Source organism: Acomys minous, assembly GCF_964271855.1.
Source record: "Acomys minous genome assembly, chromosome: 3".
Lineage (NCBI taxonomy): Eukaryota > Metazoa > Chordata > Mammalia > Rodentia > Muridae > Acomys > Acomys minous.
The window spans coordinates 99889326-99917055 of NC_140485.1; the positions used below are offsets into that span (position 1 = coordinate 99889326).

Genomic DNA, 27730 nt, shown 5'->3' on the forward strand with positions numbered 1-27730 from the left:
TGTCTTTTCTATACCTGAGCTCTGTTTTGTAGCTTTCTGTTGAAAACTCAGAACTGGGAACTCTGGTCCTTCTGTCTGGGGCCCTGCCATCTAGCTGGTTCTATTGCAAGTTCCTCACACAGAGTTTCATTATATGTTAAGCCATGATGCAAGGGCTCGCCTACGCATTATAGCCCATGTTGCCTGGGCTTTGATGGGTTCTGTTGTGATGACCTTTCTGGCTCTATTACACCTAGGAGGATCCTTTGCTGACAGGTCAATGCCTCTTGCATAACACCACACCCACTAGCTCTCCGTTTTAGTCACTACCTTCTATTGCCAAGGCCCAGAGTATTTCTGAATTGTGCCCACCCCCTTTATGGCTCAGATGTCCCTATTTCGCTTTGATAGCAACCTCAAATCACTTTTATCTGCCTAAGCTTACACCGCCTCCTCCCTCCTGTTCTAAAGTCAGAATGTGCCTTTTTCTCCACCCAATTTCCTATCTCTGGCCTGCTGAAGAGTAAACCCACAAAAGCTTTGGGCTAGTTTTAATGGACCCATGCATCATTAGACTGAGGTCTTCCACAAAGATCTCATCCAAAGGTTCTTTGGATGGGATAGAGAACAACTGAACTGATATGTGTTTTAACTGGAGTGCAAATGTACCACTTTTCACATTCTTTGGGATGCTTAACTGCAAAGAAGGAAAGGAGAGCAGGGTCCCACTGAGGTGTTTTGACATTAGGCTTAATAAAGCATGAAGAACTCATTAATAAATAATGTTCTGCTTGGTTAGCAAATAAAGCAGAATGCACTGGCCAGACCTTCAAGTAAATCAAATTGTACATGCAGCTGTGTGATTTGTTAACTTGCAACAGCGTCTTCACTGTGATCTGGCAAAGCCCAATGCAACATTGCACAAATAAGAAGAGAAAATCATGAATGCAAGCATCCTCAGTCAAGACACAGAATGTCAATTTTTTAAATACTCTAAAGGCTCCATGTAGTGAACAAACATTCATTGATGTTGATCTAGAGGAATTCCAATGATAGCTTTAATCGTGTAAAGAAAGTAATACATAGCCACCTGTTCACACTATGGCAGACACACAGATATACATACGCCCTGTCATCTCATGTCTTTTGCTTTATTATCTACAGGTAGTTGGCAAAAATAAACTGGAGATTGAGGTAATGTGGGTGGGCAGGCCAGTTTATTCAGCTAAAATTGTCTCTGACAAGCTTTTTAGTATAATCCAGAAAACTTTAAGAAATATTCAGAAATTTAAAAGAAAAGAAGCCAGATAGAAAAGAAGAAAGAAGAAAGAAAGAAAGAAAGAAAGAAAGAAAGAAAGATAGAAAATAATTCTTCCTTTAAAAACAAAAATGAGGTGCAGTGCTCCTAAAACATACATTCTAGGCATGGGCAATTGGCAAAGGCGTAGATACATTTCATGGTTACCTCATCAGTGATGGTTTCTTGGCATCTAGGTGGAGGGAAGCTTGGGGCTATAGGCCACTTGCACCTCTCTGGTGCTGTGCACGGCAGCTTCTGGTCCACAGAGCTCATCTCATGATTGTAAACTGATGGACAGCTGACAGTGTCAGTTCAGCATCCCTTACTGGCTCCAGCTGTTCAACAATCTGGAGGGGCAGAATTTCCCTCTGCCTGCTCTTCTGGTTGGCCACATTCTGCACTCACTAAAGCTTTAGCTGTACAGCCAACCACTGTGCAGTAAGATGCAACTATTTCCAGGAAATGTTTTGATGAAACAACTTGTTGGGCGGGCTTAGTCAGTTTCAACTGAAAAGCCTTGCCAACCATGCCCATATGCACAAATTTACATATCATGCCAAGCCTGCTCTGTGGTTATGATGAAAGGGCCATTAAACTGCCATTTCAATCATTTTCCAAATCTGTAGGTTTAAGCACTACTCACCTGAGACTGAAAATATCTTTTATTAAACAATAGCATTAAAATATTTTCACCATATGTATTATTTGTATGTGGCTATATAAATGGCTTCTTCTTCTTCAAGTTAATGGGAACTGAAAATAAAGGACAAATTAGCACTTAGTGTCACATGGCAGGACTTCAGTTTTGAGAAGTGAAGATGAAGGCAGTTTTTACTGTTGAGTCTTGGAATATACTTTGCTTAAATGAGTCATGCCCTTTAAGGCCAGTGATTTGTAAGGACGGTAACAGTTTCTGCATATTGTAGAGGAGGAAACTGACTTTGCAATTGAAGGTGCGCAAGGTTACACAGCTAGTAAGAAGAACAAGGTATGAGAATTTAACCATCTAAGCCCACTTCTCAACTGTTACTCCACACTATCTTTGAACATTACCAAGAAATCTAAGCATATGCTTAGAGCACTAAGCCAAAAGGGACTATGGCTTCTTCACCCTAGTCACTCTGCACTGGAATGAGTTTAGAGTTTGCCTAAATATACATTATCTTATGCATATTTCTAAAAAAAAAGTTAATCTATGAGGCTGGCACTGGATGCTCTTGTAGAGGACCTGGGCTCACATAGCAATTCACAGCTGTAGGCAAAGCACTAATACACACAAAACAAAAACAAATTATATTAAAAATTGAGCTAAATGCATCAACATTTTGGCTCCTATAAGTGATGATTGTATGCCAAAGTCCAAATCATATAAAAATAAACATTTTCTTTTCATTCCCTGAACAGTGATTGGATTCCTGTTTTCTTGACAGTTGTGTTTGATAGCTACCCAAACTGGTATGAATGATTTTCTTCAGAGCCCAATGCTCAAAACTTAAATGTTAAAAATGCTGCTTGTGCCAGTAAAGAAAAAAAACACATGGTTGTTAGGAAACTGGGTCCAGCAGTAGGTTCACAGTTCTGAAGGGAAAATGTACTTCCTGACGAGCTGGGTGTCAGACAGCTGGAAGACATAGGGATGCAATGTCCTGATGAGGCCCTACCAGAGACATGGCTTAATCTCTGTCAATGATCAAATACCTAGTATTCCTTTGTCCAGAGTCTCAGTAATATATTCTTGCTACAAAAACATAAGATTTTAAAAAAGTATTTATTAATTTATATCTGTATTTCTTTGACGCTTCTGATTGCATTGACATATTTGCAGAGAAAACATAGCTGTATAATATCTGTGTTAGTCCACATAGAAATTTCTATTTATTATTAGCTCTTGTATAATCTGACTTTTTATGCATCCATGCTGTATTTCCCCCAAAAGACTTAAATTACACTTGGTTCTTTGTTATCCTTAGAGCAATAAGTAGATTGTTAAAAAAAAAAAAACTACTTTCCACAGTGAACGATTTATTATTCAAATCTAAACTCTACACAAAAAGGTATAAATGCAAATACTTATTCACAATAAATGTGGTGCCCCAAGGCACAAATTCTACCTCATATGTTTTTGGATATTATATTACATTATATTGTCTGTCAAGCCATACTTCCCACAGCATTATTTTTATTCCTTCCTATTTACATAATGTATGAAAAGACAATGAGAAGCAAAGGTGTATTGGGTTTTACTCATCCCAAGGGGCAAACTGTGACTGCTGGGACAAGGCCTTTAGAGAGAAGGGACACTTGGCCCTTGTATCCTCTTGTCGGTCAGAGGACAATGCATCTCTGCAGTGATTAAAATGGAAAAAAATTTTCATTTTGAAAAAGAATATGGGAAAAAAAAACCTTTCTAAATCACATCCATATCCACAGGGGAGGAGGGAGAGGAAGGAATGGAGCGACCTGCCAGAGGACATTGCAAGAACGTCAAACAACACAACTCCCACCAATCAAAAGTAAGCAAAGATAAGTCACCTTCACAGCTTTCTTTCACTGGCAATTGTTCTCTGTCCTTAGGTTAATTTTAGTTATCACTGAAAAAGATAATTAGTCTAAGTTCCCATTCCTAGGATTCGAATAGCTACCACCCTAGGAAACACCTGTGTTTTCTAGTTTTTCTTTCTAAAGCAGGTGTAGGTTAAACGATAATTGCCTATTAGCTTATTAATAGAAGACTTCAATTGAATAACATCACGGATACGGTGATGGATAGGAGCTCCAGGCTTTCAGTCTCAGGGTCCTGTATGAAGGGCGGATGCACAATTAAGAAAACATAAGCTGTGTGTGCTTTCACTGTCAGGTAAAACCTTGAACAGTCCCAGAGTACCCAGCAATCCCTTTGGCTCCAGACTGCTTACAGCTGCTCTCTTTAACCGTCATCATCCATCATTTAAAGTTCCACACCTAGATCACACATACTTTTTCCTTCATTTAAAATTTAAATTGTATTACTTGAATAAAAGGTGTGTCTAGAAATATGCATGGAAATGTAGTTCTGTACAATCAGATACCTTATTTTTTTTCCACATGAGATAAAACCAGGGTTATACCTTTTATTTCACGGAAACTTAGAATTCTTTTAACAGAACTGCATGTGCAGTATTTTAAGATGTATTATAATGCTTAGACTAAAAACTGTCTTTGAAATACATTGATTTAATTGTTTAATTTTTTGCATATGAAACTGCCTAGGTTCAGACAGCAGTATTTTTATACTTTTCTTTGTATTTTGAAAATACTACTCCTCTGTTTTAAATACACTGAAATGATTTTCCAGCAAGTTCTGGAATTTCCTCCAGTGTTCAGAGTTTTCACGTGACGCTCCATCATTTCTTGAGGAAATGAGGTATTCCCATGACAGATGTCCCTCAACTTGTTTTCTAAACTCAGCATTTTACTAGTAATTTTTTCCTTCCACAATTCATTTAAAAAAGCAAAACAGTCATATTTCATTTGTGCCAGTTATATTAATATGTAAGTCCTCTCCATGGCTTTCTAAAAGTTCTATTTATTTTTTCCAAGAACAAAATCTCCAATGACCATCCTCATGAAAAAGAAACAACCTGTAGGTAGCCTGATGGAAGCAGTTATTAATATAAGGAATGAATTCTAAGACTTAGGAACATCCACCCATCAGGCCACTCTAAAATTCCAAGGTACAGTTAAAGTTCTTTATAAGAGAAATATTATCCTGGTTAAAAAAAAAAAAGCAGTGGAAATTCCAGCTAGAGTGATGTGCTGATAAGCAGATGGGTCTGGGATTTAAGAATGAGTTTCTGTCCCAGCCCTACTACTAACCAGCTTCCCGGACCTGCACACACCATTGACTCTGCACAAAATACTTTCCCTGGGACTTGTTTTTCACACCTGTAAAATAAAGCAGATTGGACTGGAATTTCTGGGCTCACTTTCAACTCAAACAGACAGTGATGCCTCAGCTCTGATAAGATAGTCATCATGAGAGCAAGTCTTAAGGCAGCATCGCAGAGTGAACTAAATGAGGGATGGCTGGCTTTTAATATGTATTCAAATTTAGGCTCAGTCATCATTTTTCTGAGGACTGAGGGAGAGTTTTATCCACTGGTCCCCTGAATAGAAGCTTTCAAGACCCAAATTTACTGTAAAAATAACATACTGGTACCTGTCTCCTCAGATAGTTTTAACTGGGTTTTGCTTAACGTCGCTGACAGGGACTGTAGTTGTATCAATACTATGGGTATTTAAAATTAATGCACTAGTTATGAAGTATAAAGGGGGGCAAATGCATTTAAATGTAATTTTCCTTATTTTTGACCATCTCAAGATCCATAACATCACTTAGATAGTACTGATTTATTGACAAATTATAATAAAACAAAGTAAAGGAGACTGAGCCTGATGCTAGCTAACACACATAGGTGTGTTACATAAGGTAAGAATCTCAAGTATAAAAATTAATGCATAAAGGATCACCACTCAGCAAAGTGTTGGCAATAAGTGACTCTGACCTCCGAGTTGAATCCATTTTGATTTCAGGAAACTGGCATGGATATAGGAAACCATCTGCCAGTAGAGTTGGCACCAACTGTATGGGCACTGAGCCCATTGCCCACTTCCTGTCACCTTGGTCCTAAAGCCCATTGTCCACTTTCTGAAAGGTCATTCATTTTGTCTCTTGTCCATGCTTTCTCTTATACTTCTCTTGGTAGCGTATAATTTGTTTTCTTGTGGTTGATTTTTATTGTCTGCCATTCCCAAACCAAATGCCTGGAGAACAGAGATTTTTTTTTCTTGGTCAGTTTTCTTCAGTGATGATTCTTGGCTTGTAGAATAGGCTAGCAATCAACAATTATTCATCATCATTATTTTATTGGCTGAAGAAATGAAGTGTTCATTTAATTAGCACGTATCCTGATACAGATCAGAGTTCTCAGCTATAAGAGCACCAAAGAGTGCATGACCAATGCATACCCTTTATATACAAGGACAGGCAGGCTGATCAGGCCAGAATAATTCATAAAGTTTATAAGGATTGCTGAGCATATTATTGCAACCTGGAGTTCTGACACTCAGGAGGTGGAGTCAGGAATGTTTGAATGAGGCTTCCTGAGACTCTGAGGTGAAATCTCTATGGAGAGAGAGAGAGAGAGAGAGAGAGAGAGAGAGAGAGAGAGAGAGAGAGAGAGAGAGAGAGAGAGAGAGAGAGTGTTGGGGGTGGGGCAGAGCGCTTGGCTGGACAAGTCAACACTTTTTGTTACAAATCTATCATTATGGAGCCAGTGAGTTGGTTCAGTGAATAAAGGACTTTGCCACCCCTGATGATTTCAATGTGAACACAAGGTCTCACATGTATGAGAGGACTGACTCCCAAAAATTGCCAGCTGCCCTCTCACTTTCACATGTGCTCTGTGAAACATGCACTCACACAGCCTACACATACTCTCTCTCTCTCTCTCTCTCTCTCTCTCTCTCTCTCTCCCTCCCTCCCTCCCTCTCTCAAACACACACACACACACACGGAGAGATACAGAGACAGAGAGAAAGAGACAGGATACAAATGAGTACAAATAAAATTTTAAAAAATTGAAAACAAACATTGCCATGCTGGTCACACACAATGAAAGTACGGTGTCATGGATCAGAGCCAGTGTGCTCTGTGTATAAAAAGTACAACAAGTGGAAGATTCAGTTGAGCTATACAGAGTGTCCCTGAGTTGATCTTATCATTTGATTTGAGCCAATCTCATACCATTGAGAATCTGCATATTTTGGGTGAGGATGTGGCTCAGTGCTACAATTCTTGCCTGGTATTTACATGTCGTGGGTTTGAAAAGCAAATATTTACTTAAGGGTAAGACCAGAGCCTTTGTATGTAGCTATACGACTTATGTAACACACATATATGTTTGCTATAGCAGAACCAGACAACAATGTCATTTGAGCTATCGTTCTTGAACAGTGCAAGGGAATTTTGTTCCATAGAGTTGAGATCAAGTGTATAGAAGGCGGAGCTGATCTAACTGGCACAATGCTTGCCCAGCAAGCCCTAGTCATGAGTTCCATCTCCAGCCTGGTGTGGTCCATGTGTCTGTAATCCCAACTCCAGTAGCAAAGACAGCTGGATCTCTGGGGCTCATTGGCCAGCCAACCCAAGAACCAATAAGCTCCTGGCCAATAAGCATGCTGTTTCAAAGTAGGTAGGTAACATTTCTGTGGGTGATGCCCACGGCTGCCTTCGGGCTTTCACACACAAGTTAATTTATATATATATATGTATGTATGTATGTATCCGCACACAGGTATCTATGCACACATGTATAAACAAGAATTTGAAAAAATTTAAACTCATAAAAATGTATGTAATTTAGAAAGACTGGGCAATCTAAGAAGAATATCACTACAAAACAGAATAGCTTTTTTACATTTCTTTTTTCTGAAGTCATACATCATCAAGAGCAATGTGTTAAATTTTTCGTTTTTAGCATTTTTCTTTCATTTTAACAGGAATATCACACACCAACACACATGTTTCTTTCACTGCCTCAGGACAGCTTCGCTGTAATTTTCCATGCTCTGGGAAGATTGTTATCATAAGGACATTGCATTTATTACGAACAGGAACTACACTGGAAGAACAATTGAACTGGGTTCCATCTCACTGGTGAAGGTAAGTGGCTTTGCATTATAAGTAATTTGAGTTAACAGGACTAGGTTTGAACGATGTGTTACCTGGACCTACAGTTGCCAGATGTTTCTTTAAGGGGTCTGCAAATGAAGGGAAGAAGCCTGCTGTGCGGAGGATAGGAAAATTATTATCATCTGCTTTCTGAAATTGAATGAGAATTTTTGCTCAGCAGCAACCTCATGACTGCAAAGGTCTGAAATTGCGTCCTGCTGTTAAGAATGCCTATGTGGGGTGGTGGGAATTTGAACATTCCACTTTGCTTCCAATCACGTAAATTTTATGAGTTTGCTCACAGGCTTATGGAAGTTTGCTATCTCTCCTTTGCAAAAGGGAAGTAGTTTATGCCAACAGCGAAGAGTATGTTACGATTAGGCAAGTACTCACTTTTTGCTTAATACATAATTTTAATAGTTACTTTTTTAAAGAGAGAAATTCTTTGTCTTAAACATAAATTGAGTTCAAATGTTTTATGATAAGGCAGAAGATGGCTTTCTAGACTAAATTTATCAGCTGGACTTTCTACTTACTAGGATTTTCTAGGAAGTTAAGCTTATTTGCTGGGCAAATGCTTTGGTCATTCATAAAATTCTGTTCATTCATGATTATATACTTCTGCTCTGCCCTGTATCTATCATGATTCATTAACCTCGGGGTTGTTTTGGTTAGTACTTCGGGGGCTTTGCATTTTAGTTCTTTCTGATACTAGAATTTTAAACTTATAATTGTTCAGGTTTCAGTATCTTTCCACTTTCACCTTTTAAAAATAACTTGTTGTGGGTCGCATCTCTGCATCAATATATTTACAAGTATGTTTTGCACTGTGGCCTAGTCTGCAAAATAGTGTGTTTTAAAGAAATAAAAAACGAGTATGTATCTTTACATTTACTGATATGGAAAATAAGTGTATTTTCTTTTTAAGATTTTGGAAAGTCTGTTTTTCTTGTGAAATATGTGCAGCTTTGAAAATCATTTATCACTTTGCGTGGTTGCACATGCCTTTAATCTCAGCACTTGAGAGAGAGGGAGGGAGGGAGGGAGGGAGGGAGGGAGAGAGAGAGAGAGAGAGAGAGAGAGAGAGAGAGAGAGAGAGAACAATTTAGCAGTGTGACACTTCTTTTAACTTTGTATATTAACTTTGATCTACTCTATAAGCAGATGGAAAAAGTAGTGTGTATTTTTCTCTTTCTCCCATTTTCCTCAGATAATACCCAACAATAACCCTTCCTTTCTTCATTCTTGTTTTATTTCTATCTCTTTTATTTCTCCGGAGGCAGAATGTCATGAAGCACAGGATGGTCTTGAACTCTCACTACTAGCTCCTCTTGTCTCCACATGGTTGCAGGCACAAACCACCACTTCAGTTTCTACCACTACTTGCTATCTTCTTATATTCCTCAACACGTCTGTACTTGTTATATTTGTATAATTTGGTTTGTCATATTTAAATGACACCTACTGATTTCCAGGCCTTGAGAAGAAAACCACCAGCTACAGTGTTATACACTCAAAATACTTCATATTGCATCCTAATTTTTTTGTTAGTCATTTTAATTCTGTACTATAATGACGTTATACTTCACATCTGTCATTCCAATCATGACATTCTGGGTTTAGCTCTCTAGTTGAATCCATCCAGTGATCACAGTTGATCCTTTTGTGTGTTTATCAACAGTCATTTCCTGGTTACATGGAGATTTCCCTGAGGTGGTTGGTTCAACAGGGGCTCACGATGGCAATGTGGCCACAGAGCCTTCATGGGACGGGCATTTGTTCCCTGCTTTTACACTTTAGGAGCTGGCTTGACTGAGTGGTTGTCAAACCAATGACTCCCACAAAGCTGGCACATGGATTATTCCCATGACACCTCCTTCATTGTTGGAAATCTCAGCTGCTACTTCCCCCCAAACCTACCAAATTCATCCTTTTGCAAACTTCTAACAGCTGTTTCTGGATAAAGATTCTCAAATATTCCCCTTCTCCAGGTAAAGTAATATGTCAGTGAATAAAAATCCTCAATAGCAGCATAACTCCAACCTTGCGGGCTTAACATTCTGTCCAGTTAGTAGAAGTCACGTGCTGTTCCTGCCATCCCTGCCCTCCCCTACAGCATTCTTTTAAAGCATGCAAACTTATAATTTAGAGATGGAGGAAGGCTGTTGGGATTTCCAGTGCAAAGGCATCATTTTAGGCTGAAGAAACTGAATGGGAGAAAACTTGGAGTGGTAAAGATGTTTTATCCATCTATCTATCATCTATCTATCTATCTATCTATCTATCTATCTATCTATCTATCTATCATCTACTCATTTTTATGGTTAAGCTACTACTAGCCAATTGTCAGGGTTTGGACCACAATGACTTCCATGAAAAGATCTTTTCCTCTGTCCTCCAGAAATTAAATGATCAGACATGTTTCACTGCACCTCAGAGGACTTCACAGATGTTGACACGTGGTAGAATTCACCTAATTGGATGGCTATGGTTATTTTCCACATTCTCACAATGGAATGACATGCAAGGTAGCTGGATCATGATTTTCAGTGGGTTTGCTGTTACACACATTGCCATTTTTTTATTTCTGTTTCTTTTAAACAAGATATTTGTGTTTTATTTTTAGTTGTGCAACTGTGCACATGGGTACGGGCACACAGGGAGGCCAGAGGGGTCAGTTCCCCTAGAACTGGAGTCACAGGTGGTTGTGAGCCACATGATGTGGATGCTAGGAGGCAAACTCTTGTCATCGCTTTGAAATGTCATTAGGTCAACACACAAATTTGGCCTAAAAAATCCATTAACAAATATTATAATTAAACAAGGGAGATAATTATTTTGGATATGTACAGAATTTGCAAATTCCTAGGCCAACTGCAGCTAGTAATAATGGTGAAACTAGCCATGTGTTACTCAAGAGACTTAAGAACAAAGACATCAACACCAATGCAACAAACCCACACAATTATCCTCCAAATGGAAGAATCAATACAGTTAGCAGCTTCCCCAGTGCACACTGGAGTTATCCAATACGGGCCATAAGGAACATTTCCAAAGCATTGGTTGTTATAATTTGAAATTACCAGTGTTTAATGGAGAGGGAAGCAAGCAGAATTTTGTTCTCCTGTAGCATACCATGGATGAAGAGTTACATCCAAAAAATACTTCAGCTTAAACATTATTCTCATACTGATTAAAGGAAATGAAGTGTAAGATACAAGGCCTCTCTTGAGACTACTTTAAAAACACTCATAAATTCTGTCATAGCAGTTTCTCTCAATTTGATTTTTTTTTTTACTTGTATGGTTGGCTTGTCTCTATGCACCACATTCCTACAGTGACATGGAGGCTAGAAGATGGCATCAGTTCTTCTGGAACTAGATTTCGAGACCTGTGAACTGCCTTATGTGCTGGGAGTCAAACCCAAGCTCTTATGAAGAACAACCAGCACTCTTAGCCACTGTGCCGTCTCTCCAGCTCTTCCCTGCATTTCTAAAATGTCATTTTATTTCAGATAACTAGATATTTTCTAGCTCTTTAAAATATTGTCAGGTTGCATTAAGGATATGTATTTTGGCAGACCTGGAGATCGTTATTGCTAAGCAAAATAGACAGATTCTGAAGGAAAAACATGTGCATGTGTTCTCTCATATATTAAATGTAGGCCTTTTTCAGGGATAAAAATAGAAGGGGGACCATTTTAGAAGAGGAAAGGACCACACTGAGGTAAAGCAAGTTAAGGTGAAATGTGTCTGAGGTAGACAGGATCAAAGCATGCTTGCTATATGTGTGTATGGAATGCCACCAGTTATTCTAGACAAACAATATGTGGTAATAATAACAACAACAACAACAACGATGATGATGATGATGATGATAATGATGATAACTCAGTTAGAAAGAAGTTTTATAAGCCTGGAAAACTAATAAAATGTCAGATATAATTCTGCCAGTTGAGGACAACTATCAGTATTATTTTGACTAAGTAATACACCTATTCTGTTCAACTATCTCCTGATACATTTCCAGCTTGGAAAAAAAATAAAAGACAGACAATAGGACCATGCCAAAATATGTTCTCATAACTTCTTGTATTTACTTATAGAGGTTATGAATATTTTCAGTACTGGTAATTTTTCTATATACATTTTAATGACTTCTCAGCATGTTGAAATCAATAAGCACATTTTTAATATCTTTGTTTTGTCTCACAGATTTCCTTATTATACACAATTATAATAGCAGTAACACCCCCAGAGTTCCTCCCATATGTCTTACCATACCCACAGGGCTGTGCCCTTCTAAGGCACTGCCTTCATAGTAACCCTCACTTCTCTAATCTTATTGTTTTCGCTTCTGGAATACGAAGGTGAAAGATGTATCCCATCCCAGTGAAATTATTGCTTATTTTAGTTTCAACCTCACCGATAACATTTCATTTTTTTTTTCTCCTTAGCCTTCATGCAGAAGGAGGTTTCCCGTTCTTATCCTCACTGAAACATCATTTTTGCAAATTACGTGGTGAACTTCTCCTTGCTTAGTCATATCGGACCAGGTGGTTGTTTACTGTTCTCCCTGTTAGACTTTTATATACCAAGTTTAGAAGAGGACAGGTTTCCTGAGGGGACCAGACTGCAGAAGCTCAGCCATACCGTCCTTCTCCCAAATTTTATGCAGCTATGAGTCCATAAAGTTTCTGTCATTTACTTTCAGTACATATTCTGCTGAATACTGGAACAGTCCCATGAGGGGCCTGAGACTGTGTAGGGGAGTTCTCTTTAGGGACTGTAACTTAAGAACACAGACTGATAAATATGCTTGTGATACCGAGGTAATTCACTTGAGAACATGGCTCCATTTGCCCCCTACCGGTTCCTCTACTAGGAAAAAGGAAGGAGAGGGAGAAGAGAGGGGGAAAGGGCAGGGGGGCAGGAATGGTCTATTTGAAACTGAAATATTAACACAAAACACAACTATGTAATATTTTCAGACCTTGTTCAATTCTAAATTTGACACCTTATAAATTTGAGGATTCTCATGATGTATGAGTTTTATATTCAGATGAGATAATCTTGAGAACAATTCCAATGGCAAATACACGTAAAATTTATTATTTTAAGTTAATACAGTTCTGTAATTAATTAATTTCATCAGGTATAGATCATTGCCTCTTGATCTCCATACGAATGAGCTCCCTTTTCTATGTATGGTTCTAATAATTAAGGAATGAACTTCTTCTTGATACTTTCTTTTGCTTCTCACATTTTATGGGCAAGAAATCTACTAAGTGTGAATAAGCACAGAGAGCAATAGAGAGGGTGGGAAATGCCAGTCACACAAATCCAGCGAAAGGCTCTTGATTACAGACTTAACTCCTCCCAAGGAACACAGAACCACGTTAAGCCTTCAGGGGCTCATCATAACTTTAAATCTGGGTGTGTCCCTATGGGCCCCTTCTATAGCTGGAGTACAAAAACAAATCTTTCAAACTTAAAACCACAAATAATAGCCTGGGGGGAGGTAGTGACACACACCTGTAATCCCAGCACTCAGGGGGCAGAGGCATGTGAATCTCTATTATTTCAAGGCCAGCCTGGTCTACAAAAGGTGTCCAGGACAGGCAAGGCTGCACAGAGAAACTCTGTCTCAAAAAACCAAAAGCCAAAACCAAACAAAAATCACCCCTCACTAATAATAATAATAATAATAATAATAATAATAATAATAATAATAACAATAATAATAATGATAATAATAACAATTTATTATTATTATTACTATTATAAAAACAAATGATTTGTAAGTTCTATCCTGCAAATGAATAAAAGCAGTAAGAGATATATTAGACGCATCTGTTCTTTTGAAATCAAAGCCTGAGTTTTTAAAAGTGAAAAAGATAGAGCCCTCAGACTAGCAAAACCTGCTAGTCAAACCTGGAAGGGCTTACCACACTTTGCCTTCTAGATTTTTCCTATAACTAGAGCTAATAACCCTAAATATGTGAATACATTTCAGCATCACACAAGCCAGAGTAACAGAGAGAGAGAGAGAGAGAGAGAGAGAGAGAGAGAGAGAGAGAGAGATAGTAAGAGGGTGCTCTCATCGTGAAAGGGTGATGCAAATTAGCTCATCATTCTGAAATTCAAAAAGAAATATTAATGAGAATTCAGAATTCAAATGGGGGGGGGTAAGAAGGAAGTGCTAATTTATCTCTTCTATGCTGAAAGTCGCTCTTTACTTATTGTTACGACTAAAGGAAACTACATAAAAGCCCAGGTAGTACATTAAGTGTATGAATGAAACTTACATGACTTTGAATCTCAGTTTCATGATTTCTAAAGGTCGCAGAGTGTGCACATCAGGATCATCAAACAGGGTGAAGCGTATCTCAGCTGCTAGGAATCTAAGCCTCTGGAATATGTGCAGGGGCCAGTACTTTAAATATCCTTTCTCCCACTCTCTGTGACTCTTGCACACATTCAGGTTTTAGGACGACTGTTTTAGGTGTTTTGTGAAGAATGATGGATGGTCAGAGACCCAGGCTTTCTCTGTACCCTTACTTGTTTGCCTGGAGTGATTTCTAGCAGTTGTAAGTCCCATTCTGCATACTTCCTAGTTTTCCCATGGGCTGCCCAACAGTGCTTACTTTTCTTATATGTAACTTCTTTTAGTTTGTGCAATTTTCAATAACATAACATGAAATTTAATTGAGACTTACTTAAGTTTCACTTACCTTCACATCTTTATCCAGAAAGTCCTGTATATATGGAGGAGAGTCTCCGTCTAGTTTCTGAGCGTGTCAGCTGGCTGTTGAGACTCCTGAGGTGGGCAGCAGACACCACCAGTCTTTAAGCCAGTGAGGCCTGGTTATGTCTAAACAGAGCAGAGAGATGGACAGTTGGTCACCTGTAATCTACAGGATCTGCTGTAGACAAGGTTACTCCCAGTAAACTAACAGTGTTACTAAATTTAAACTTGGCTGAGGCTTGCTGATCCCTGATTTAGCACAGTTGTCATTTAAAATTTCATGACATCGTGAGGTCAGCATCATAGGATGGCTCCAACTGCAGAGGAGTCGACTGGAGCTCCTACTGTAGTAACTGGGTATTTTTTCAAACAATGAATGAAGTGGGATAATTGCTAACTTTATTTTTGACATGCAGGTGCTGAATTCATACTGAATTATAAGTCAAGGCTGATGAGGTCTCTTGGAAATACATATTTACATGAAAGTTTATAATATCCTGTAAAACATAAAGATGAGATATTTTTACTAAACCCCCATGGAATCATCTGGCAATTTTGCTGTTTTCTTTCACATGGGCAATGCTTCAAAGATAATCATGCAGTCAGAAGGATAAGAATATTTCCTAGTTTATATGTGTGGTAAGATATGTTTTCCTACTCAAAAAAACCCAAAACTCTTCTGTCTTTGCAGAGTTAATTGTGCATAAGGTGATAAAGGTTAATAGAAAAGGAGAATAAAACACGTTTACAAAGTGATAATAAACCATGCAAGTGGTTTTTCTAAAGGGGAAAACAAAGCAAAGAGTACAAATAAATGTAAGATCATAAGCAAAGTGACAAGTGAACAAAGTGACAAGTGAACCCTATGTAGTAAGCACGAAATACCTTGTGTGCTAATAGCTCTCAAGGAAGGGGTCCCAACACCATCCAGCTACCTTATTCTTTCCTGTGCCTCACAAATAGAAATAAGAAGGATCACATGACCATATCTTAGATCATACGCAATATGAAATATAATGAACAAAAATACTAGCAGAATTTCTATTTATTAGTAGAAGGACTTTTGATGCTTTTTAGTTCTACACACTTGTTAGAGTAGGGAAATGATAGGGATAGGTGCCATCTTGTTACCATAGTAATAACAAATTAAAAAAACAACTCAGAAGTGAGTCCTAGAAGCCTACAAGTAGAACATTATGATGGGCAGATTTGGGCTCAGGGTCCAGCTCAAACTAAGGCACCAGCCAAGGACAATACAGGCGGTAAACCTTAAACCCCTACCCAGATCTAGATAATGGACAGAACACTCTCCACAGTGGAGAGTGGGATGTGACTTTCTCACGTACTCTGGTGCCTCACCTTTGACCATGTCCCCTGGACGGGGAGACCTGGTGGCAATCAGAGGAAGGACAGCAGGTTACCAAGAAGAGACTTGATACCCTATGAACATATACAGGGGGAGGTAATCCCCCTCAGGAACAGTCATAGGGGAGGGGAATAAGGGGAAAATGGGAGGGAGGGAAGAATGGGAGGATACAAGGGATGGGATAACCATTGAGATGTAACAAGAATAAATTAATAAAGGAGAAAAAAAAACAAACAACTCAGTGAAACTTCAGGGAAACAAAGATATGGACACCTGTGGATGCATAGCAGAGCCAATGCTACAAATTTTGGAACGCTATTGGTTAATACCATGGAGTTTGAGGTTAGAGAGATGACTTACAGGTTAAGACCACTGGTTGCTGTTCCAGAGGATCCAGGTTCAGTTGCTAACACCTACATTGTGGCTCACAACTACCTGTAACTCCAGTTCCAGGGAATCTGATGCCCTTTTATGACCTCCTCAGATACTGCATGCATGTGTTACATAAACACACATTCAGGCAAAATACTAGTAAAAATAAAATAATACACTGGAGTTTTCAATTCCTAGCTAAGAGAAGCCTTGATGTCAGGCAAAATTCTCTTAAAACTGTAGTTACTATAGTGATGTCTCTCTCTGCTCCTTAGAGTGGTCTGTAATTATAGGAAGGTGTCATTCTGTATACAAGGAATTTGCCTTCTTTTCAACTCCTAGGAAGCTTGTGCATATGTGTGGAATGATGGGACACAAGGGAATAATAACTGTTTCGAACAAAATGGGGTGGAAATCTGAGCTGCAGGGTAGGTTTGGGAGAATGTAGTCAATTATTGAAGAAGTTGAAAGGTAGGTGCTCATTGTTGGCTTAGTGCCCAAACTTACAATATTGAGATTCTTACGGAAATGATAATAACTTTCACCTCAGAGTCCTTTCTTATGGTCTTGATAGCCCCATGCGTTCTTTCTTTAAAATGTGTTTCAACTGGCCCCTTTACTATGCCTTCCCTCCTCCCACATTTTTTTTCCCCTCAGGACAGGCGAAGTGCTCACTTTACCTTCCCTTGATGACTGCCCAAACTCTTCAGCATAGTTTCCCTTTTCTTAAGCACTGTAGCATATCCTAGAGTTGTCTTAAGACTTAGAACATTGATTTCATAGCGTCCTTCTGTTCAGAACACAGAACTTCCCTGGAGGATATTGAACTGCGTCTGAGTTCTAGCTCCTTCCCAATATTTCAGTTGGTTTGGTGGGAGGACACTCTGGAGATGTAACATAATTAGCTCAAGATACTTAGTGCCCCTCAGTCTCTGCATACAATGAGAGGAGTCAATATACAACTTTACTCAGTCAATAGCTCTCTAGTCTGGGATTTTGCTGTTTGGGAAAAAAAAAATGAATGACTTGTGTTTTGCTGAACTGTAACAGTAAACATGGAACCTATTTTCTGCCAAAAATGAATGCATAAACACAGTACACCTTGAAATCATGAGAAGGGAAACTGCCAGAAATATCACGATCTCTAAGGTACTAGAGAAATGGGAAGAAAGCTGAGGGATGGACATGTTGATTGTCTCCTGGATAAAGGCTTGCAGAAACAGCATAGCTTTCCAGCTATCTGGAAGCCAAGAGTTTTTTGTTTGTTTGTTTTTGTTTTTGTTTTTGGTTGCTCCAGTATAGATTGCTGTTTCTTTCTGTCTTTTCTTTTTTAATCAAAAATTTCTTTCAACCAATGTATATGCTACCTTGCTCTTCATTTCATTTCTTAGCCATGTTTACCTGTGTAGGATGGTTCAGCCCTTTCCTCCAAGAAAACATGTTCAGACTCTCGTATTTTATGAAAATCTCTAATCTGCATCGTGTTGTCCCACCACAGATACTAACAGAGACTCTCACTGTCCATGAAACTCTATATTTTATTTTATTTCCTCTAAATAACTGCTGGCTTTTATACTTTATATTGTTTTTATCTATTATTTTATTTATTATACTTACATTTTATTTTATCTATGTGGAGTGTCTGTATAAGTGTATATCATGTGAGTGCTGCTGCCTCTGGACCCAGAAGAGGGCACCAGATCCCCTAGAGCTACAACAATTGTAACTGCCTGACATGGGTGCAGGGAACTAAGCTCAGCATCTCTGGAAGAACAGCAAGCTCTTTGAACTGCTGTCCCATCTTTTCAGCCACCATACTTTTATTTTTAAATCATTACTTGATATCTCAAGTTTTGAGAAATCTTTATATCACATTCATCTAAAATTTAGCTATAAAATTCTTTCCAAATGCATCTTCTCTCCCACATTTCATTTTTTTTTTTTTTGTAAATAACACCATTCACTATCAGTGGGATAAACCTAAAACCAAATTCTGTTACATAGTAAATTTGAGTGTATTAGAGCCTTCTTCCATCTCTCAGACTCAGCATCTCATAATCAAATCTCTTTTGATTTTATGTTTGTGAGTCTTTCTAAAAAATTCGATATTTATATATTTATATGCCTCTCAGGTTGGCTTCAAATCATATTTTCAACAGCCTCCCCAGCATGGACTTTAGGCAAGCTCCATTGCTTTGGTCCGCTAGATAATGTGTGTCTCCATCCACACCACCCCACATATTCTATTCTTTCTTCTTCACCATCACTCCATCAAGTTCATATCTGTTTTCAAGAATTTAATATGGCTTCTTTTTTGCTTCTTTCTATTTTCCACATTACATTTTCTTCCTGCATTATTTTTTCTCCCAGTATTTAGTGTCTTTAAATTTTATGACTGGTCAAAATATTTTTAATCTTTCTTTTTTTAATTTATTGATTTATTTATATTACATCTCAATGGTTATCCCATCCCTTGTATCCTCCCATTCCTCCCTCCCTCCCATTTTCCCCTTACTCCCCGTCCCCATGACTGTGACTCAGGGGGACATCTTCCCCCTGTATATGCTCAGAGGGTATCAAGTCTCTTCTTGATAGCCTGCTATCCTTCCTCTGAGTGCCACAAGGTCTCCCCATCCAGGGGACATGGTCAAATATGAAGCACCAGAGTATATGTGAAAGTCAGACCCCACTGTATTTAGAAACTTTCTATCCATTTCTTTTTAAATTTTATTTTATTAATTTATTCTTATTACATCTCAATAGTTATCCCATCCCTTGAATCCTCCCATTCCTCCCTCCCTCCCACTTTCCCCTTACTCCCCTCCCCTATGACTGTGACTGAGGGGGACTTCCTCCCCCTGTATATGCTCATAGGGTATCAAGTCTCTTCTTGGTAGTCTGCTATCCTTCCTGTGAGTGCCACCAGGTCTCTCCATGCAGGGGACATGGTCAAATATGGGGCACCAGAGTTCCTGTGAAAGTCAGACCCCACTCTATTTAGAAACTTTCTATCCATTTCTAATGCTCTTGGTATATAGACCAATACTTCAGGTAGTGACATACCATCCAAATCTTGTCTTAATATCCAGCTCCTTGTTGGGTACAATGCTATACACATGCTATCTCAGCACTTTAGGAGTAGCATCAAGAAAATTCTGAGTTTGAGGCAAGCCTGAGTTGCATTATGAAATCCTGTCTATCTCAAACAACCAAAAGGGAACAAATCACAACCCAGCCTTATTTTCATACATGATGGGGACCTGTTGTTTCCCTCAGTTTTACCTACACAGCATTCAAGAATATGTTTAGTAGATATTGAACACCCAATAAATGCAAACAACTCATGAACTATGTAACCAAGTTTTGCTTCATGCCTTAGTTTCTGGATTATTTATAAGCCCACTGAAGGTAAGGAAATACCTGGCATATTTGTTGGTGACCAACAATGGACACCATACAAGCAGCATAGTTGGGAGGTATTTGATTTGCTGATGTTGATAATAATCTGTGGTTCCTCTTTAAAATGCTGAAGCTTCTCCTCTCTCACAAGTGGCTGGGTCGTTACTTCTCTGCACTGTCAGAAATAGGAGAGGTGGTGCTTAGTCCTACTGCAACTTGATACACCATGGCTGGGTAATATCCATGGGAAGCCTGCCCTTTTCTCAAGAAAAACAGAAGTGGAGTGGATGGAGTAGGGGAGGGATGGAGGAAAAGAGTGAGGGAGGGGGAATTGTGGTCAAGATGTAAGAGAGACACAGAGAGAGACAGAGAAAGACAGAGACAGACTAAGACAGAGAGAGAGAAAGAGAGAGAGAGAGAGAGAGAGAGAGAGAGAGAGAGAGAGAGAGGGGAGGGGGATATAAGCATAATTACACTAAAATAAAATCTGTACAGAATTAGTTAATGACATGCATAGCTCCTTTCAAATAGTGAATTTTATAAAAACAGTTTCTTAAACACCAAGAATACTCATCATAAAGCCTTTGAAATTAGAGAGAGAGAGAGAGAGAGAGAGAGAGAGAGAGAGAGAGAGAGGAAGAAGAAGAAGAAGAAGAAGAAGAAGAAGAAGAAGAAGAAGAAGAAGAAGAGAAGAGAAGAAAAAAAAGGAAGAAGCAAAGGGAAACATAATAGTATTTTGTAAAAAAAAAAACATGGAAAATTGCAAGTATATCTGGTTCTATGGCTGTGTCCTACTTAGTTCTTTGTAAGCTCTACAGATCAGTTATGAAGACATGTCTGCACATATGGACAGCCTTCCAACAAACATTGGGTTAGATGGACAAGCTCACGTGTTTTCCAGTATGACAAAAATTGTGTTTAAAACTAGAGGCAAGATTCCTTATTTTTTGATAATTAAAAGCTAAAGCTTCTCTGAGTAGGCCTGACTCATGTGGGAAATTGTTACCTTGGCTACAAATGAGTTCCTAGATATTGAATATTTATCTGAAAAAAGCCAAGGACATTTCAGTGAATGAAAGGTGAATTCAAAGATATGTCTACTGCGCCTGCTGCCCTGTGTTATGCAGAGACCACACTCCAAATGAAGCAGCTATTTTCTAAGCAGTCTAACATCAGAACCTATAGAAAAAACTGTCAAGCAGTGAGATGGTATACTTAGGGGACATATGTTAACAGGAGGATAGTGCCTTGATTATGTCCTCATGGTTCCTGACTGTTTTGAGCGTAGCTAGACAATGTTTTCCAAATAAGAGACAGGTAGACAAAGTAAGGAATTCATAGGTCCAGATATCAAGAAGCCAGGAAATGGAAGTGTAAACAGTGAAATATTTATACTTTTTTTTTTTGGCTGTCTTGGAACTTGCTTTGTAGACCAGGCTAGCCTCAAACTCAGAGATCTACCTGCCTTGCCTCCTGAATGCTGGGATTAAAGGTAATTGCCACCACTGCCCAGACACTAACCCATCCATGAAGTGTAGGGATAAGGATGCAGCAGAGATTGAGAGAATGGCCAACCAATGACTGGTTAAACTTGAGCATGGGAGAGAGCCAACCCCTGACACTACTGATGATACTCTGCTATGCTTGCAGATGAGAGCCGAGCATTACTGTCTTCTGAGAGACTTCATCCAGCAGCTGATGGAAACAGATGCGAAGGCCCACAGCCAAAGAACAGAATGAGCTTGGGGAGTCTTGTGGAAGAGTGGGAGGAAGGATTGAGGGAGCAAGAGGGGTCAAGGACACCACAAGAAGCCCTAGGCTAATGAGAATTCACAGAGACTGAAACATCAACCAAAGAACATGCATGGGCTGGACCTAGGCCCCCCTATGCATATGTAGCAGATATGCACCTTGATTTTCATGTGGGTTTCTTAACAATTGGATCAGAGTGTCTCTCTCTCTGACACTGTTGTTTGCCTTTGAGTCCCTTTCCCCTAGCTGGGTGGCTTTGTCTGGCCTCTGGGAGAAGAGGCACTTAGTCTTGCTGTGACTTGAGACTTGATGTGCCAGGGTGGGTTACTACCCATGATGGCCTCCTCCCCTTCTCTGAGCAAAAGGGGAGGGTGTAATGGACGGAGGGTGTGTGTGAAGGTGGGACTGGGAGGAGAGGTGGGAAGGGGACTGTGAACAGGCTGTAAAGTGAATGAATAAATTAATTAATTAAAAAAAGAAAAAGAAAAATTTGTACTCGAACACAATTCTTCCACAGACTTAATCCTAAAGTCATGAAAATTCAATGTTGATACTTTCCTAGGGTGTATTCATTTATTTAAGTAACCACCTTTGTATTTCTACGGACACTTGTTCAGTCCTACGTCTTTCTTTCTTTCTTTTCTTTTCTTTTTTTTTAAAGATAATTTAGTGTACATTTGTTAGGAAACCACTGAGGAGAAGGAAGGATGGAAGGGAGGATAGAGAAGGAATAAGGTTATTCTTCTGGAAATGCAGTGTGAAAATGACTACAAAGACTTCTTGAAAGGGAAAAATTAGAGAGCAGCTTGTTTATACCTTTCCTCCAGGGTACCGAAAGATATTTCAGGAAGTCAGTGAATCATGACTTACTACTCGATTGTTTTTCAACAGAATAGATCCCATCAGGGTGTTAGTCATGCCTTCATTTCCCCTGTGGCTCAGACTCCAAAGGATAGGTTAATTCTACACCATTTAGTTTTGATCTTCTTTGCATATGTGCATATTTATGTATTATATGCATAAAAGATGAACTTATCCGAATGGTAAAAAAATGTAGTTTGCCTCTTCATGCATCTTCATTCATGTCTTTCTGATGCAGAGTAACTGATTTCTACTTACAGAATATTCCACTTGCCAGGCTTTAAATTTTATCATCTCATTAATTTCTAAATCTACTGATAAAATTGCGTTCATCTTCTTGCATTAAAGATTGAAAGCATTCAGAAAGCAGAGGCAAGTGGATCTCTGTGAGTTCAAGTCCAGTCTGGTCTATAGGCTAGTTCTAGGACAGCTAGGCCTCACAGAGAAACCCTGCTCTCAAACTAAACAAAACAAAGCAAAAGAACAAAACCAAAACAAAAATGTTGAAACATGCATGGTCCTTGGTTGGTGCATTAGTCTCATGCATGGAGAGCACCTAGACCCGCTGATCAGATGTAGCCAATGGGTAGCTCAGTCTCCCTGTGGGTCCTCTAGTAAGGGGAACAGGGGCTTTCTCTGACACAGATTGTGGTGCCAATTATTTGGTAAGTTCTTCCTGGAGGGACAGCCCTGTGGGTGTGTGTGGTACAGAGGGATAGGATGCAGGCAGTCCTAATGAGACCTGATAGGCTGGGGTTAGATGCTAGGGGAGGAGGGTCAGAGGATCAGAGATGGGGGATAGGGAGAAAAGGGGGAGAGGAGATGAGGGAGGTGATTACAATTGGGATGTAATGTCAATAAATTATAAAAAATAAAAAATTAAAACATGTTCTATAGTTTAGCCTTTGTGTTCCTTCTACATTTTTTAAAAATTTTATTAAGACTAAAAGATTGCTCACTTTGTGTAGGTATTTCTCAAAGTACTAGCTACATCTAGTCAAAGGTGTTGAGTACCCTTTGATAACATCCAGAGACAGAAAGTATATTTCTCTCTTAAGTTTTGAAAGCTTCTCAAGGAGGCAAGAAATACAATACAGTAATATGAGGGATAAATAAATGAAAGCAATAGACACATGGTAACCCCCAGATGATCAGTCTTCTGAGATTTTTAATTTTCAGTCATCAGGGGTATTGAAGGATTTGGATACTCCCGATAAGGGCTCAGGGAGCTCTGAAAATAAGGCCATTACAAGGAAACAGGGTGAACCATGACTACAGAAACTCAAATTGTTGACATCAGGGAGGAGGTGACCAGATTAAGAGTAGGTATTAATACTTAAAAAAACTGATGCAGAGCTAACAGTCATATGGAATGCAATTAGACCCACAGGGACTTTACAAATCAAAAAGAGAAAATCTGGGTTTTTAGAGGTTAACCAAGATCCTATGCCCACCTGGAACCCATGTAGATGTCTCTTTAAAGTTCTGTCTAGATGATTTATGTCCCCTTCCTCCACCATGTTTACTTATCAGTGACAGCCTAGCCACAAAGAGGCCCTAGGGGTGGAGAGAATCCAAAGATGCAGGTGTATTGGAAGTTTTCTTATCCAGGTGTGCTTCCCATTCATGAACTAATGTTGCAGTTTACAAATATCATGTACTACAGAGCATGACCAAACTCTCGCCATTCTCAAACTTTCAGAACAATAACATAAAAATCTGCACCCTTGACCATGGCATATTCCTCAAGGACGTACTAGTTACAGTGTTTTTCTTAGTCAACCCTGGCTACTTGATCCATCCATCACATCAACACTCTTCACTCTGCCTCTTTTCTCTTTGTTTAAAAAGGTGACCGCTGAAGTACGTTATTCAGGACACATGTCACACAGGGATGTCTCCATTATTTGCAATGTGGTGTTAATTTAAACAAACCACACACAGCTCAGAGCAGGTAGCATTCACTTAACATAAACACCCCATTCAACTGTTCAGTGAGGCTCATAAGTATTTACTGAACACACACACAGCCAGTTGAAGAATTGTGAGTGAGTTCAGTTCTATTCATATTTTGTAGAATATCCAATTCCAAGGAGGTTTTTTTTTACTGTTTGTCCCTTTGCTGTTGATGGTTCACAGCTGAGTGTTTCTTGCTTTATGTGAAGGGTCCCTGAGTCCAGGGACTGTGCCATATGTATCCCACTTCCTGCAATAGAATGTTGGACCGGGGAACAGAAGCATATAATGAATGGTGATGATTACTACACACGGTGTTTTGCATGAGCGCAAAGGAGAAAAATGTTGCTAGCCTTTATCTACAATCATTTTCATTTATTTCTGGCTCGAGCAAGACAGACAGGAGGTTTTCATTGCTTCTGAGTGTGAGCATGATGCATTTAGATATGTCTTCCATCACTCCACAAGATAAAGCATATGCTTTGTAACAGTCATCACTACAATTTTGTGCTGAATTGAAGTATTTCATACTTTGATGGGCTCAGCAGATACACACACACAGGAAAGATAGATGTCAAAGAACAGGCAAATGTTTAACTGTCTCCACCATTGATACTGGTGGCTTTGGGCCAACCCATTGGTGATGATTTCTCAGAAAGCGAACTATACAGAGTTATTATGATGACTTTGAAAATGGGCTTATAGATCTGGGAGAAAGCTCAGTTATTAAAGCATTTCATGTGTAAAGTTAGGACCTGAATTCGATCCCTAGAACCCATTTCAAAGAAGTTGGGTGTGTTGGAATGCCTGTGTAATCCCAGGACTGGGAGGTGGAAACTGATGGATCCTTGAGGTTCACTGCTGGCCAGCCTAGCCACTGACCAGTAAGAGAATAATGCCCAGCTTGAATAATTTTTCTTTAGTTGACAAAAACAACAACAACAACAACAAAAAAAACCTTTAAAACTAAGATTTACCATATTGAGGGAATGTTCAGATAAGGCAAAAAATAAAGCAAAGTATGATTATTGGATTACTAACAAAATGTGCTCTGGATTTTGCAGTGGGAGCTCTCTGCAATCCAGAATGTCTGATGAGCTGAGAAAAAGCATCCTTTTCTGTCCAGGGTGGTGGCTTCCACTGCATACTGTATCTGAGTAGCAAAGATCAGAGACGGTGGCAGACCCAGTGAGTGACCTGGCTGCTGACTCCAGAATGCCAGTGTCTGTGTTTCCTAGACAGGAGGAGGAATCCCAGGGGCTGGAGCTGGGCAGTTACAGCCTTGCCCACAGTTGTCTCCAAGTTCTCAGAGTCACACACAGTCCTGGGCTCACTCATGGCTCCTGAGACCCCCAGACTCCTCCTGCCTCCCCAAGGACAGCTCTTGGATGCCAGGGACAGGATTCCACCCTCTGGTCCACAATTTTCCCCATCCCTCCCACTTCAGAGACCAGTTGGACAATAGGAGCATATAGGGTGCCTATTCCAAGATGGTAGCATCCAGTCAAGTCTGAGTGCCACTGTCTGCTGGGTGAGCAAGGGCACACTGCTTTGGAGTTCTGCTGATACCAAATCACCAGGTTCCCTTTTTCATGCATGCTGCCACCTTGGAATTCTTGACTATCCCCGACATCATGGGCATGACTATGGTTTCCAAAGATGTACAGATCCCCCATAGTCATGCTGATCTGGTCATGGTTAGAAACCACATTCTAATACCCTAATTCCCTGCCTATAGGCCAAACTTGGACACAACCAGCAGAGCAGAGCTGTAGGCTATGGAAAGAAATTCAGACCCACCAAGACCTAGGGCTCCTCTGGCATGCCTGAGAAACGCAGCAGGTTCTGGGACAACTAGCCAACTGGCCAGGGACAAGCAGATGGGTAAAGGCCACCATAAGAATGCAATAAATAAAAACCACGGAATTATGGCCCCATCAGTATGCCCAGCAAACCCTGGATTCCATAATACAACTGTAACTCAGGAAAATGACCTTAAATGTATGCTTATGAAAAAGAGGCATTTAATGAGGAAATGAATATATCCCTCAAAGAAACCCAGGAAAATACAACCAAACAGAGACCTTTAAAGAGGAAATGAAAAAATCCCTCAAATAAACATAAGAAAACACACTCAAATAGAGGCCTTGAAAGACATAAAGGAAAATGCAATCAAACAGGTAAAGGAAATTAATAAAAAGAAAATAAAAATGAAGGCATAGCATACTCAAACTTATGGGACACCATAAAAGCAGTGCTAAGAGGAAAGTTTATAGCACTATGTGCCTTTATAAAGAAATTGGAAAGATCTAATACCAGCAACTTAACAATTCACCTCAAAGCCTTAGGAAAAAAGAAGCAAATAAACCCAAGAGGATTATACAGCAGGAAATAATCAAACTCAAGACTTAAATCAATAAATTAGAAACAAAGAGAACAATACAAAAAATCAATGAAACAAAGAGCTTTATCTTTAAGAATTCAACAAGATAGACAACCCCCTAGCCAAACTAACTAAAAGGCAGAGACACAGTACCCAAATTAACAAAATCAGAGAGGAAAAGGTATGATAACAACAGACACTGAGGAAATCCAAAGAATCATTAAATCTTACTTCAAAAGCCTATATTCCACAAAATTTGGAAATCTAAAGGAAATGGATGATCAAGATCAGGTAAATAGTTTAAACAATCCTATAACCCCAAAGGAAATAGAGGCACTTATCAATAGTCTCCCAAACAAAATAAGCCAAGGGTCAGACTGTTTTAATGCAGAATTCGACTAGACTTTCAAAGAAGAGCTAATATCAATACTTCTGAAACTATTCCACAAAACAGAAACAAAAGGAAAATTGTGAAATTCATTCTATGAGGCCATTGTCACCCTGATACCTAAACCACACAAAGATTCAATAAAGAGAATTTAGGAATAATTTCCCTTATGAATATTGATGCAAAAATACTCATTAAAATACTTGCAAACCAAATCCAAGAACACATTAAATATATCATTCACCAAAATCAACTAGGCTTCATCCCAGGGATGCAGGGATAGTTTGACATACAAAAATTCATCAATGTATCCCACCATATAAACAAATGGAAAAAAAATTCACATGATATATTTCATTAAATGCAGGAAAAGCCTTTGACAAAATACAATACCCCTTCATGATAAAGGTCTCAGAGACATCAGGGATACAAGCCTCATATATAAACATAATAAAGGCAATATACAGCAAGCCTATAGCTAACATCAAATTAAATGGAGCGAAAACTCAAAGCAA

General features: G+C 39.1%; 1 protein-coding gene across 4 annotated transcripts in view; it reads right to left on the reverse strand.

The window, feature by feature from the left end:
• The window catches only part of HS3ST5 (heparan sulfate-glucosamine 3-sulfotransferase 5), a 273269-nt gene that overhangs the window by 148328 nt on the left and 97211 nt on the right, over positions 1 to 27730 (reverse strand). For all 4 annotated transcript variants that reach the window (XM_084774656.1, XM_084774655.1, XM_084774653.1 and 1 more), the window contains exon 2: positions 14725 to 14864. The gene's annotated coding sequence lies outside the window, so the exon portion shown is untranslated. The remainder of the gene's footprint in view (positions 1 to 14724; positions 14865 to 27730) is intronic.